The sequence below is a fragment of the Vulpes vulpes genome, chromosome 6 (assembly GCF_048418805.1).
Source record: "Vulpes vulpes isolate BD-2025 chromosome 6, VulVul3, whole genome shotgun sequence".
Classification (NCBI taxonomy): domain Eukaryota; kingdom Metazoa; phylum Chordata; class Mammalia; order Carnivora; family Canidae; genus Vulpes; species Vulpes vulpes.
This window is the reverse complement of record NC_132785.1, coordinates 122,467,998-122,481,645: the sequence shown is the minus strand read 5'-3', so window position 1 is coordinate 122,481,645 and position 13,648 is coordinate 122,467,998. Positions and strand designations below refer to the sequence as shown.

At 55.6% G+C, this 13,648-nt stretch overlaps 1 protein-coding gene across 1 annotated transcript in view; it reads left to right on the top strand.

Moving 5' to 3' along the window:
- The first annotated feature begins 3,522 nt into the window (after nt 1-3,522).
- SYNE3 (spectrin repeat containing nuclear envelope family member 3) overlaps nt 3,523-13,648 on the top strand; it is a 94,188-nt gene continuing 84,062 nt past the window's right edge. Inside the window, exon 1 of the mRNA XM_072762240.1 lies at nt 3,523-3,608. The gene's annotated coding sequence lies outside the window, so the exon portion shown is untranslated. The remainder of the gene's footprint in view (nt 3,609-13,648) is intronic.

Sequence of the window (13,648 nt, the reverse complement as noted above, 5' to 3'; positions counted from 1 at the left end):
CAGGTATGGGGTGGCTGCTGCTGCTGGGCACACAAACTTACCCTGAGAACAAACCAGGCTGGCGGACCCCTCTCCCTACAGGTACAAAAATAGGACCAGAGTGGGAAAGGACAAAACTACTCTCAGAGGACTGGCTAGAAAGAAACCAGAGAAAGAAGCAGCTGGGAGCAGAGCCAGGATGAGAACCAGCCCTCCACACCCTCACTGGGGCTTCTCTGACGAGGGACCCCAGAAACGAGCACCCCGGTGTGAGCTTTTCGTTGCTGTGTGGCCAACAGCATTTATTTAAGTCATCATGAAGGGGGAAGTCAAGCTAGGGACAGGAAAATGAAAACCCCTGGGCAGGGCCCTCCTTCCTGCCATCTTGCCTCAGTTTACCCATACATACAACGAGGGGTTTGGATTACCCAGAAGAGCCGCTCCAGCTTTTGTCCTAAGCTTCTTGTGGGGACTGAACACACAAACAACTAAAAAGCAGGCTTGCGAAATAAGGCTTGTCCAGATCGCTACCCAACTGCTAATGCGTAACAGACCTGAATCATTTCCCCGGGCTCATTAAATCAGCCCCTGCTTCCCCCTGGGCGGGGGGGGGGGGGGGGGGGGGGTATGGACATGCTGGCTGCAGAGGGGGGAGCAGGGAAGGAGCAGTCAAAATTTCACTTTTTTGGGAGACATTTTGTACGCTGCACAAACAGCCCCCACTGGCAAATGAGTCAGAATTTCCGAATGGCATAATTTTAGGGCCCTCCTTGTGGTTCCCTCTCTGGGCCACTTCTGAAAGGGAGGTCTCAGGGCGGGGTTTCCTGTGTTCAATTCCAGAGATGCTGCGGGGGCTCTCCCCTCCGTCCTTTGCCAGAATTTTCTTTCCGGAGCACTTTTCGCTTCCACTCCTTTCTGTAGCCGTGGGCCATGCCAAGGTGAGGTGAAGGTTTCGAGTCTCCCTAGCTGCAAACTCCCCATTTCTCCCACACTGATTACTCAACATTTTCTGCTCCGCTGTGGACTACTTTGGAGTGGCAGGAGCCTGCCACAGAATTAATAAAAAAAAATCAGGTCCTGTGTTTATGTCAGGCTTAAGAAGGGCAACAGGAGAGTGTCCTCACAAATCACCAAGCCCTCTAAAGCCAAAGGTAATACAACGGTGACAATAACTCTACTGAGATCTTCATATATCATATTGTTTATCACATATGTTTTCACCTATGGAATATTCTTGCTCCCCCCACTTAAGAGTTGAGAGAAGCCAGGATCTAAGAGGTTGCATGGCTTACTAGGGGTCTCTCAGTGAAGGAGTGGGGAGGGGGGCCCGGAATGTGGGCCTCGTAGCTTTGAGGTGGTGCTCTGGACTGCATGAGCAGGGAGATGGTCAGGGCATCTCTGTGCACACCCCCGTCCCGTTCAAGAGACAGCCCCCTGGACACAGAATCATTGCACTGGGACCTTGACTTCTGGCAGTAGTAGTAGCCTGTGCCTCACTCTCCGTATCCCCAGGGATTAGCACATAGTAGGTGCTCAGGAAATGTCTGAATAGCTGTATACCAGAATCTGGTATATAGCTGGTCGTGATCGTGCTCTGCCCAGGACAGCTCACATGAGCGGGGTGCTCGCACTACCAGGCGCAAAACCACTTAAGATGGACCCTTACGATGAGGCACCCTTAACAGAAGAGGAAACCAAGGCTGAGTAATGAGCAGAAAGTCGCCAACTCGGGCAGTTTGGCGCCAGAGCTCGAGCTCTTTACCCCAACTGTGCCAAACCATCTCTCACTCCAGGAAGTGGACTTCTGGTGGCCCGCTTCTCCTTCTTTCCAGCAGTGCCAAAGGGACCATCTGAATCCTTGAGCCAAGCACCTGACCTGTGTGCCTTAGTTTCCATCCTAAGACAGAACTAATTAAACTTTTCCTAACCAGCTGGAAAACCTTGGCAGAGAGGTAATGAGGAGATCCTTGTGAAAGCGTCTGGAAAGGCAAAGAGCATTATCCAAGTGCCAAGTATCATAATGGTTCATTGCTGTCTGTACCTTCAGCTTGGCTAATGTGACCCCTGCGACAGCCACTCAGATGGAGTCTGGGTGATAATGAGAAACATAATAGGACTTCTAGAACAGGTCAAGGGGAAGCATGGGAAAGGCCCTTTGTGGGCCTCTCCTATGACCCTGTGAATAATTATAGCTTAATGAACAGAGAGTTCTGAGTTAGGAGGTGTGGCTGACACTGGCATTCTAGCCCCAGCTAGGTCTACAGTGTGACTTCTGGGCTGTGGCTGCTTCTGCTTTGCTCTCAGCTGGGAAAAGACACACATACACCTCCACACCTCCACCCCCCCCCCCATGCACACCCCAGTACTATCTGGCCCTGTTTGACAATTTAATCTTTGTCTTAGGACACTGATGGATTCCACAAATATGGATGGAGGACCTGCCAACCGCTCTAAGAAACAAAAGCGGAAGACGCCCCCTTGGAAGCAGTAGATCTGGGCCAGCTCCCTAATTCCTCAAGCTCAGCCTCCATTGTCTCATCTGCAAAATGGGTGAAGCCACGCCTGAACTGCGAAGCCTGGAGTCCCCGCAGGTACACAGCTCCACGAGCTGTGTCCTTAGCGGCTCTCCTCGCCCTCCAAAGGAGACAACCAATCAGGCAAACCTGTAATTACTCTGACAAAGATCAGGGCTGGGGTGGAGGGACAGTTCAAAGGGCCCCAGTGGGCTGGGAGCCAAAGGCACGTTCGCAGATAAGATTCAGACATTCTGCTGCAAGGTTTAAGAGTTGGTGGAGCCTCGGATCAAGGGTGAGAAGGAGAAGGGTGAGAAGGATGCGGCTTTAGGGTGGGAGTGTGGCGCTGGGAGACTTTCCTGGGCCTTGCGTTGGTGGGAGGTCCAGATGATGCTTAGAATTCACGTTGCTTGTGGCTCCCGTACCCTGGCATCCTGGGAGGTGGGGGGGGGCTCCCACCTGAGCCCGGGCCGGAGATGGCGTGGAGGCTGCAGCACTGTGGGGTGGGAGGGACCGGATGGGGCGCCCCCACTGTCAGGCCAGCTGATAGGTGTCACTTCCTTCTTGGATTTCGCGCCTCCGGGAGGAGCGCCCTTGCATTTGGCCCCACCTTGGCTCTCCAGGGGGGCAAGGCCTGCGCCCCCCCCCAGCCTTCTCCCCAAGTCCGGACGCCAGAGAAACTCGCTCCAGACCCAGCTTTCCCCGGGGGGGGGGGGGAGGCAGCTCCGCGCCATCCCCAAGGATGAGACCCCCAGTGGAGGCGGGCAGGGGTCCGGGGACCCGGGCGGCCCCCGGCGGGGGGAGAGGGCAGCGGTGGGCGCGGGGCCGCGGGGGAGGAGGGAGAGGAGGGGGAGCCCCAGGGCACCTCGTCCTCCCCGGGAGGGGGCTGCGATGGGCGCCCCGGGGGCGGGAGGGGCGCGCCGGGGACCTCGGGGGCGCGCGGAGCAGGGCGCGTCCTCCTCGGCCCCGGGGGCAGGGCTCCGGGGCGGGACCCCGAGGGGACGGGGCGGGGCTGGGGGCGAGTGTCCGGCCCCGCCCCGGAGCCGCCCGGGACGCAGGGAGGAGGGAGCGGGGCCGAGCTGCCCGCGGCGCCGAGCTCCTGCACGCTCCGGGCCGGTGAGTGGCGCGGGGCCGGGGCCGGGGCCGGGGCAGGGCCGGGGCCGGGGCCGGGGCAGGGCCGGGGGCAGGGCCGGGCCGGGGCGCTCGGGGTCGCCGAGAGTCGGGGGGCCCCGGGGAGGCGCGCCCGGCGCGGGGGCGGGGGCCCGGCTGACAGCTGCGGGCGGGCGCGCGGGTATTTTTAGTTTAAACCCAACGGTTCCTGCAGCCCGCGAAGTCCTCGAACCTTTCGGGTCCCCGAGGCTGGAGGCCCGGCCCCCAAGGGAAAGCCCCTAGATCCCGGGCAGCGTGTCCCCTCCAGGCTTGGCTCCGCCTGCAGCCTCCGCTGGGGGCCGCCGACCTGTCACCGCGGGCCGGGGCCCAGGTCGGTCCTCCCGGGCCGGGGCACCCCCCCCCCCCCCCCGCCCCGCAGTGCCTGGGACAGCCCCGAGCCTCCCGCTGTGCAGCTTTGGGCAAACCCCTCTGAGGGCCTCTCTGAGCCTCATCCCTCTAGGCGGCTGCAGGGGGCCAAAGATCTCTTGCAGGGCCCACCAGCGAGCCCCGAAGGATTGCCCACTCCCCTTAGGGCCTTCAGATCTTGACTCCAGGCAGCAGACCCGGTGGGTGTAACCCGATGGTCAACTCAGAAGTGGTGAGTGTGCCCGGCGCAGGGCCGCTGACCTCTGCCTCAGAGCTATAGCGCTGCTGCCCGGTGATGATGAGTGTTGTTATTTGGTCACCTTGGCCCCCCAGCTCTGGCCCAAGGCTGCCCTGGACCCTCTCCTAGGTTCCTGGTCTCTTTCACCTCTGAAGGGTCAACTTCCCCCTGGCACCAATGAGGGACCTGCTACAGCTCAGGGATGCCAGTGGGGAAGCCTGCCCCATCCCAGGTGAGTGAGGGCAGGAGGAGGCAGTGGGGCAAAGGGACTGTCCTCCTGGGAAAGGGAGCCTGTCACAAAATCACTGCCCTCCTGAGCTTGGCGGGACAACCTCCTTCATCCACCACGAAGAGAGAAAACAGGCCCAGAGGTGGGGAGGGACTTGCCCGGAGCGGGACAGGAACAGAAGCTGGCTCTCTCAAAGGGTCGGGCCCTGCCTCCTGCACAGCCAGCAGCTGCCCCCGCCCCCCCCAGGGGTCAGGAGCTGGGAGGCGGGAGGGCAGAGTTGATGCCAATGGGTTGTTTTGCTCTGTTTCCTGTAACCGTGCCCCAGCGGGGCTCCCTGACACGTGTGGGTCTGCACATTCCTCAGGCAGGGACCAGGCTGGGCTGCCCGACAGCCACAGCTGTGCCAAGCCTGCTGGCCCTGGGGCGCTGTTTTCAGCTAGAGAGGCCCCTCTGAGGGCAGCTGGAGGGGGAGTGGGCTGGGATGGCTTATTTCTGGAACTCCTGTCTTGCTGGGGGTCCCGAGGAGGCCTGAGGATTTGCTGACGGCACTGAGGGGAGGGGAGAGAATCCAGGCTCTGGTTTCTGCTTCAGGGTGCAGGCTGGCCCCCTGCAGGCACCCTTCAGGGTGAGGCTGAGCTCCTGTCTCCATGGGAACAACCCTCTAGGACAGCTGCTTTGCATGTTCTGTAGCTGCCGTGAACCTGTCCATGCCTGGGTGGCCGCTGCGCCTTGTAATGCCAAAACCTGGGGCCCGGACAGCTGGGGGATCCTGGCTTGGCCGCAGGGTGACTTCCTCTCTGGGGAGGTAAGACTGGACAGGTCCAACACAACCCCCTAAACACCCGGGGGCCCCCGAGAGCCAAGAAGGCGGCGGGGCCTTCCGTGTTGCCCAGCTGTTAAGAATGGGGGTGAGCATGTTAGACCACCTGGGTCCAGTCCAGCCTTGGCCATGAAAAAGTCACTGCACCTTTCTGAGCTTGGATTTTCTTCTCCAGGAGACAGGGGTAGTGTCCCCATCTGGGGGGCTGTGAGCATTCAATGAAGTGCTTCATGAACAGCGTTTTGTATGGGGCCAGACACAGCATATACAAGCGGCTGTCACAGTTTATGATGATGGGGCCTGGCAGGGACACCTGAGTACCCCCTGCCCACCTCAGCTCTGCCCTTTCCTCTCCACCTTGAATCCCCATGTCTGTCCAGTGGCACGTGGCTGTGCTCTCCTGAAAGCTGGTCTTTGACCCAGGCGGAGAGATTTGAGAGGGGCCTGCCATGGGACCCCATGTGTCTGTGGGCTCTTAGAAAGCATTTCCTGTCTCTCCTATGGCCCTGACAGCCGCCAAGGCCACCACTGCTGGCCCATTTACAGATGAGACAGATTCAGAGGCCAGGAGTTGAACTCTGGGCTCTTGACTTGGTGTTCTTGCTTACACCCCACAAGCGTGTCTCAGACAATAGCAGCATCATGATCATTAGGAGAACAGTATTGACGAGGCAAGATTTTGGTCACCAATAAGACATTGGTATTTGCTGGGAAAGAGTGGATTTTGAACTTTTTCTCTCTGTAATGTTGAATAAGTAGCTCAACAGGGTCACCAAGAGAGGACCCTGGGAAGAGGAGATGGAGGTTTTGGAATTGTCAGCTGACCTTCTCCACCCCCAGGGAATCATTGCCTCTGGATGTGGAGAGGGCGTTCTGGGGGCTGGGCAGGTAATGAGCAGGTAAAAAGGGGTGGGCGTGGCGGATGACAGTCCCAGCAGCTAAAACCTCAGTTTTGTCATCTCTAAAATAGAGATAAGAAGCCTCAGTGCCTCCGTGTGGGGCTGCTGTGGGGATAAATGAGACAACTGGGGGCAAGGCTCAGCAGAATGCCCTGCAGGGTGGGAACACATCATAGGAGGAGTCACCCTGGTTTTATTATTAGTGATCCTCCTGATGTAACTGTAACAATGCACTGCCGCCTGCACCTCTTGCCTGGATTTCTAGGCTGCAGCCTCTGGCTGGGCAGGGAATCCCAGCATCTCCACAAGGCTTTGAAAGGCCGGGCAGAGAGGCGCTAATTACGAAGCTCAAAACACAAACACTATGAGTTGTTTAGCGATGAGTACAGGAGAAGTAAAGCAGTGGCAAAATGTGAGAAGCGATCACCTTTAATGAGTCAAAGATGACCACTGAGGGGGGTGGTAAGAGGAGACTGGGGTGGGGGGGGGCATGGATCTGTGACAAAGGAATTCGCCTTGTAACTATTTGTCAGGACATGTGTGTGTTTTATGTACACTTCTCTATGTAGATCGTGTTCCATAGATTTAAGTAGGTTTTATAAAAGGCAGGGGAATAGTGACCCCAAGTCAGGGTGGTTATCTTTGTTTTTTTGTTTTTTTTAATTATTTTTGGTAGGGTGGTTATCTTTGATGGGGAAGAGGGCACAGGGTCAGGAAGGAGCCAGCTCCACCCTTGGTGGCATCCATTATGCTGTTTCTTCTGTCGAGTGGCACGCTCGTGGGTGCTATTTAAAAATATTTTTTATGCTTCATCATTTACAAATATATATTTGTTTCTATATATACATACACACACATACATATATTCCATTGTCTATATCAAATCTTACACGCAAATAAAATTAGAGGTAGTGTGAAACATTTCACAAAGCCCTCTTAGGAAATCACACTCTTCCCGTGGATTCAAATATTAATCCGGCTGGATTTAGAAAATAAAACACAAATCCTATTGTGCGACAGACACCTGACTTCTGATTCTGGAGAAATGACTCCCTCTTCTGAAGTCACACAGCTGGAAGACGGTGTGAATACGGCAATCTCAGATTATCAACAGGAGTTTCTAAAGTCTCGGGGTGATGATTTATGCAGATGAATCAGAAAATCCTGAAATGTTTGAGCTGGGAGGAACCTCGGGTCACCTGGACCGACCTGCTGGTTTTACAGCTAATGGAAGTGCCCCGGCCAAGGTCAACATTAGGCACATGGGCAGGAAGGACAGCTCACTCTGGGCTGCCACACCTGTGTGACTCTCATCGGACACCACCTGCCACACCCAGGCCACCACTGTGACAAGGGCCATGGCCTCTTACTCGGGACAGACAGGGAAACAGGTGTCATATCTGAGATTATACTAGTGTGATCATTTTAATTTTGAAGAGTCAGAAGAAAGCTACGATGTGCCGTGAGCCCACACTTCTAGAACTTAACACAAACACAAGCATCATCAAAGGACATCCGTAAGCAGAGCCCACACTTTCCTTTTGCTAGAAAACTCTCTTAGGACAGCCACTCACATCCTTCCTGTTCTCTGTGGGGCACACGTGATATATTCATCAGTTATCAGAACAACCTACTGCCGTGGGTATGGCTCCCTGCATTTTTTTCAGTTGGGGAAACAGGTTCAGAGAGGTTGAATGCCTTGCCCCAAATCCCAGGGCAGGTAAGTGATGGAGTGTGAGTCCCACCAGAGGAAGAACTGAAAAGACGAGATCCTTTTTCGCGTGTGCTGTGTCACGAACGCATCCTTCACTCCCCAGAAGCTGCAATCCCCAGTGGCCCAGCCCAGCTGGCGGGTCGTGGGGACATGCCCTCCGCGAGCCTGGTTGGGTGGCGTCTGCCAACCGTCAGATCACAGAAGGCTCTGGAGGCTGATGGCTCTCACTGCCACGCCTTCCTCCTTCTGATCAAGCAGGGCAGCAGTGTGCTGGGATTTGGGGAATCCATCCCATTTTTGGCCCTGGTGCTTTGAACGCTCACTTCAGTTCCGGGCCACCTTCCTTCTGCACAAATCTAAAGTCTTCTTCGGGCCTTCCTGGTGCAGAGCGATCTGTCATGACCAGTGGGGCTCGGGATGCCAGGGGCCCCAGGACTGACATGTTAGGTGGTGGTTCTCCTGATGTGCAAGCAGGTGTAGAGGCAGCTGTTGTGTCAGCACATGTGCCCACCTGCGCAGTGGAGACCTGGGGCCGTACCCCCCTCCCCTGCTCTGTGTCCTGGGGCCAGTTGCAGCACTGTGACCCCATTCATCATGGGACTGGCAGGGCTGGTGGTGCCTGCCCACAGGGCAGGGCTGATGTGAGACGGAACTACGCAAGTCAGGCAGCTTTCAGAGGCTGGGGAACAAGCCCTCCCTGTATGTGCCTGCGGAGATTGTGTGTGTTTAGAAGTGACAGCTGCAGTGGAGAATGAGAGACTGCCACAGCCAGCCAGAGCCTTGGGTTCATCTCCCCCGAGCCTCTAACATTACCCATGGGGAAACAGTCTCTGCGATTGGAAGTGACTGGCCAAGTCCCTCTGGTGCCTTGGGGCCGATCCGGGATCTGAGATGGTGTCTTCTGGCCCCTGGACACCCTTCCCAGCTCCCCTAAACATCTTTTTGTCTGCATTCTTGCTGTAACCCAACGTGGGCTGGTCGTGCGATGTAAACGGGGAGGCTTGTCTTTGGGCTTAGGCCCTCCGGCTCATCACCGAGGCCTGCACAGCATAGGTGGGCTCCTGGGCTCACTGGCTGGACTCTAATTAAGCCAAGAGTTTTATTTGAGGTCTGTAAAGGGCTGAGCCCCTCCCAAGTGACATTTGCTGAAATAATACAGCAGGCTGACTCACTGGGGTCACCTTTTCCCTTGTTTCAAAGCGCTGGCCCTATTGTGATGATGGGTGGCACCGGCCGGACCCCAGGCACGTTGACCTTCACTTGGGGCCCTTCCTGCCCTTCGGAATGGGAGGCTAAAGTTAGGAGAGCTCGAAGGGGCCTTGAAGTCTGGCTGTCCTCTCATCCAAGGATCGCGCTCCCCCCCATTGGGTGTCGGGGGACTCGAAGTCATATCACAATCTGCCACCTATCCCTGCCAGTGGCACCCCTTGCTCTGAGGACTAAGTCCCAGGCCTCCAGGCTGCCCGGCTGGCATTTCAGGCTTTCTACCGTCTGGGCTACCTCCTAGTCCCCCAAGGCTGAAAACCCATCCTAGACTTTCCCACCTCCTGACTTGCACTCCCCCTGTGACCTTTGCCCCCACCCTGCCCCCTCCGGGTCCTCCCCATCAACACCTGCTAGATACCTCCTCCTCCTCCTGGAAGCCTTCTTCAGGCCACCCAGTGGGGCTGGTGATTTGTTCACCTGTTCCCAGTGCACTTTCCATTTGGTGTTTAAATTTCAGCTCCCGTGTTCATTCCCCGAGGATTGTGACCTCCTTGAGGGCAGAGATATAGGGGTTTTTCCTTGGCTCGTTATTGTGATTTAATTAAAATCAGATCTTTTTTTTTTTTCCTTTAATCAGATCTTTCAAACTGTAGGCGGGCTAATGCCACCCTAATGAGCACCCCCAAATGAAGTAGACGGGGCAGACCCTAGTGATTTCCAGAGCACTTAAGAGAATGGTGGGCTCCAGGGTCCACACCTCCCTTTTGTGGCCCTGTTTGGAGATTGGCCACTTGGAGAGCTGTCCATTTTCCTGAGCTCTCCGGGGCCGGCGCTGGACCTGGAGCCTATCTGGGATCTGACATCTCTTGGCCCCTCTGGAACTCACGTCTGACGTCCATTCCTTCTCTGAGTATCTCTTGCACTTGCACTTATCACTACCTGAAATCATCTTTCATATTTGCTCTTGGGCTTATCGTCCATCTCCTCTGCTAGCACATCAACTGCATGAGGGCAAGGATTTTTTTTCTGTCCCCAGGGCCTAGGCATAGGAGTAGCTGCTCAATCCCTATTTATGAAATGGAAGAAGGAATGAATGGAAATACAAACTGACAAGGGGCGCTGGCTGCCAACCTGAGGGGCCTTGCACGCTTGATCCTGATGGCTGGCATCTGCCCAGCACTTCAGAGTGGCCACGTAGCTCTGAGTGCTCTCTGCCTTTTCCCCCCTCTCTATCCTCCCAGCAGCCCGAGAGGCAGGCTCTGAGGGTCCCGTTTTACAGAGACGTTAGAGGACCTGCCCTCAGCTACTGTGCAGCGGAGTTAGAATTTAGGTCCAATTATCAGACCCCACGGCTCATGCAGGTAACCCCCAGCCTTCACTGGCCTTTCCATGTTCCCTGCTGGGAGTGCCCTGGGCAGGACGTGGTGAGTCACATCTAGAACTTGGGGCCTCCTCCCGGAGCATCTAGTTCTTTCTCCGCAACCCGCAGTGGCTCGCACGCCGACCAGCCATTCCTCAGAGGAAATCCTTTCTGTGTGGCCAGTATCACGTGGGTTCAGGAATGCCACAGGTTTTCCAGAGTGGGGGCCCACCCTGGAGCACCCCACCCTGACCACCCCGACCACACCCTTTTCTCCCTTGGTCCCAGGGAGCTCCGCCTGAGGCTTGCTCACTCGCTGTTGAGAACTTGGTGACCACAAGCTGGCCGTTGTAGGTTGGACATGAGCCAGGTGGGGGTGCCAGGTTAAATTCCTTTATTAGGGACTGGGTGGCAGTGGAGTCTGGCTTATGTAATTTGCCTGCTGATTTCAAATTCAACTTGGCTCCGAAATAATTTTAGAAAATAGATTTATAAAAGTTTCATTGGTGGCATCTCTTGTCCCCACTTCCTTCTGGGTAAAACCACCTGATGGGGCTTGGGGGCGGGGAGCAGATGCTCCCAGCAGGCTTTGCTTGTTGATGTGCTCCTTTGGCGAGGTGAGAGGGTGGGCCTGTACATCCCCACATACATCCTGTCCCCTATAGGTAGCAGCGGGGTTGGTCATGCAGCTCCTCGCTGGAGCCACTTTGGTTTGGGAGCCAGAGGCACAGGTTTGTGGCTGGGATGTAGCCCCTCTGCTCTGGAAGCCATGTGCCTTGGGAACTGCCTTCCTTCAACATGCTGATGTCAACTGAGCTGGACGGGGGAGGAGGGCTCCAGAGGCACATCTGTGCCCTGTGGTTGGAAGCAATGTGGTGGGTAAGGTGGGCCCTTAAAACAGAATGTCCAATCTTGGAGCGGGGCGGCGGAGGGGTGGGGCATGGCTCAGTGACAGGGAAGCCCTGGGGCTGCAGGTGCACCAGCAGGGACCCTTTTATTTTGTTGGAGGGCAAGGTCATTTGGGACCTCAGCTCCCTTCTTTGTGAGGTCTGGGGACACATGCTATACTCTTCGCCATGCTGAGTTTGTCTGGGCATGTGTTGCAAACTGAAACACCCCATCTGGAGTAAGGGGTCATTAATATTGCCAGTTTAGCCCACAGACCAAAATGTCACTTGTCTGTGCCCAAAGACAGACCTCCTGCTTGGACCTTGTATACGAGGAATTACTTCCCAGCTCCCAGGGAGTGCTTGGTCCCAGCGGCTCTGGCTCTTCCATTTCCAGCTTCTCTGCGCACTCCCTGTTTCCTGGGGTGCTCACTAGATGGGGAAGTGACTTTGGTGGCAGTGTGGGTCACGTGCGAGGGAGCTGGCCACTTCCGCCTGCCTCTGGCCCGGCACTCACGGTGGTTGGATCCGCACAGCTGCTGGTGAGTCAGCCCTTGGCTCAGGTGTCCTTGGTGGAGGCCCTTGCTCTGGCTGGTCCCAGGGCTGTGCTGGGCAGAGCCTGCCCCACGTTGGGAGACTCTTCTTGGGGCATACCAGGTGCAGGCCACATATGTACCTTGATCACTCATTTCCCTCCTAGGGTCCCCACCATCCCTAATGGCCAGTGTGATGTCTTTCTTTTATAGAACTGACTATAGGAAAAAGTCACCCCACTAGGCCCTCTAGTCTCATCCCAGCGCTGAGCCTCGAGGTCCTCAGTACAGTACAGGGGTGTAAGCCAGGTCTGAGCTTGGACTGAGTTTGGACGGGTCACAGAGAGGATGAATGTGGTGGCATGTCCTCAGAGCAGAGTGACAATAATTCCCTTCTCATCTTCCTCTCTCAATTCTCTTTGATTTTTTCCTTTTATCCTTCTGATTATGCAATGTTTTTCTAATCACCTGGGCTTCACAGTAGGCCAAGGTACAAATCTCTGGCCCCAGGGCTACTTATCTCTGTTTTTTAAAGGCTCTCTGGGTGATCTTGCTGCAAGGGGCTGGTTGAAAACCACTGGATTTTGGGTGGTGCCAGTCTGGCTCTAATGCTTGCCCATCCCTAACTATGAACAGGCCTCAGGCACAAGCCAGCAACAGCTTCAGATGGAGTTAAAGAAATGGTGTTGATGTGCACTGTATTTATCCCTTATGATGTTCTGTACATGGTGACCGATCCTCATTCTGGTTTTCTATTTGATGTCAAGATAAAAAATTCTCCTTTTGAAAGAAATTTAACTTTAAATGGGTAGAATTAAAAAAAAAAAAAAACTAATGAGAAAAAAAATAATGAGAGTGGGCATCCCTAGCTGTGGCCAAAATCATAGGTGTGATGCACAGGTGGCCGAAGAATGTAAAAGCTGTAACTGGGTGACCTCAAAGGGCCCCTCCGGACCCCACATCCTGAGGATCTGAGGGGTGCTCACTGTGGACGGCCTGACAAAATGGACAGGTAGCCCAGACTGTTCACATCAGCCGCCTGGACCCAGGGGAGCCCTGGTTAGCAGATTCAGGGTTGATTGCGCATAAGGTCTCTCCATCTCGCTTTACGCAGTGACCCCCCCCCATCAAAGAGGCCAGCTGGTTCTCTCCATTGCAGTGGGTCTCGACCTCTCCTGCATCATAGTGGCATCTCGGGAATCCTCTTGTGCAGCACTTGGGGCTTCCCCCAACCCCTCCGGAGACATTGCTGCATAAACCTGGTGAAGGCAGAGTTACCAAGATGTGACTGCACAGGGCCCTGGCACCCCCATTGGCACACGGGTGAACCAGGTCATGGAGCAAAGTGAGCAATCCACTGCCCCAGCAATTCTGGCCCCAGGCCCTGACTTCGCAGATGGAGAAGGGCTCTCACCCCTGCCCCCCCACTGCTTAAACTATCCAGGAGGTACGTAGCAACCCAACTTCAGGTGAACCAACCTAGCCCGGCCCCAGCCCGTGTTTTCTGCTTGTGTCTGGTGGCAGCCACCTGTTACCACTGGCAAACTGGCCCGAGTGCCTTTCTTTCAGGATTGCATGAAGTTCTTGTTGTCTTTTAACTGGTCAGCCCATTCCGGATATCGTGGATTGCATACTTGTTGCTGAAAGGAATGGTATGGAGTCTTCTAGATTTCCAGACGTCTCAGGAATGCTCTGCTGATAGGTGGGGGTGGGGTGAAGTATTTCTCTTGAGCGGATAAGTAGCATCGGCAAACC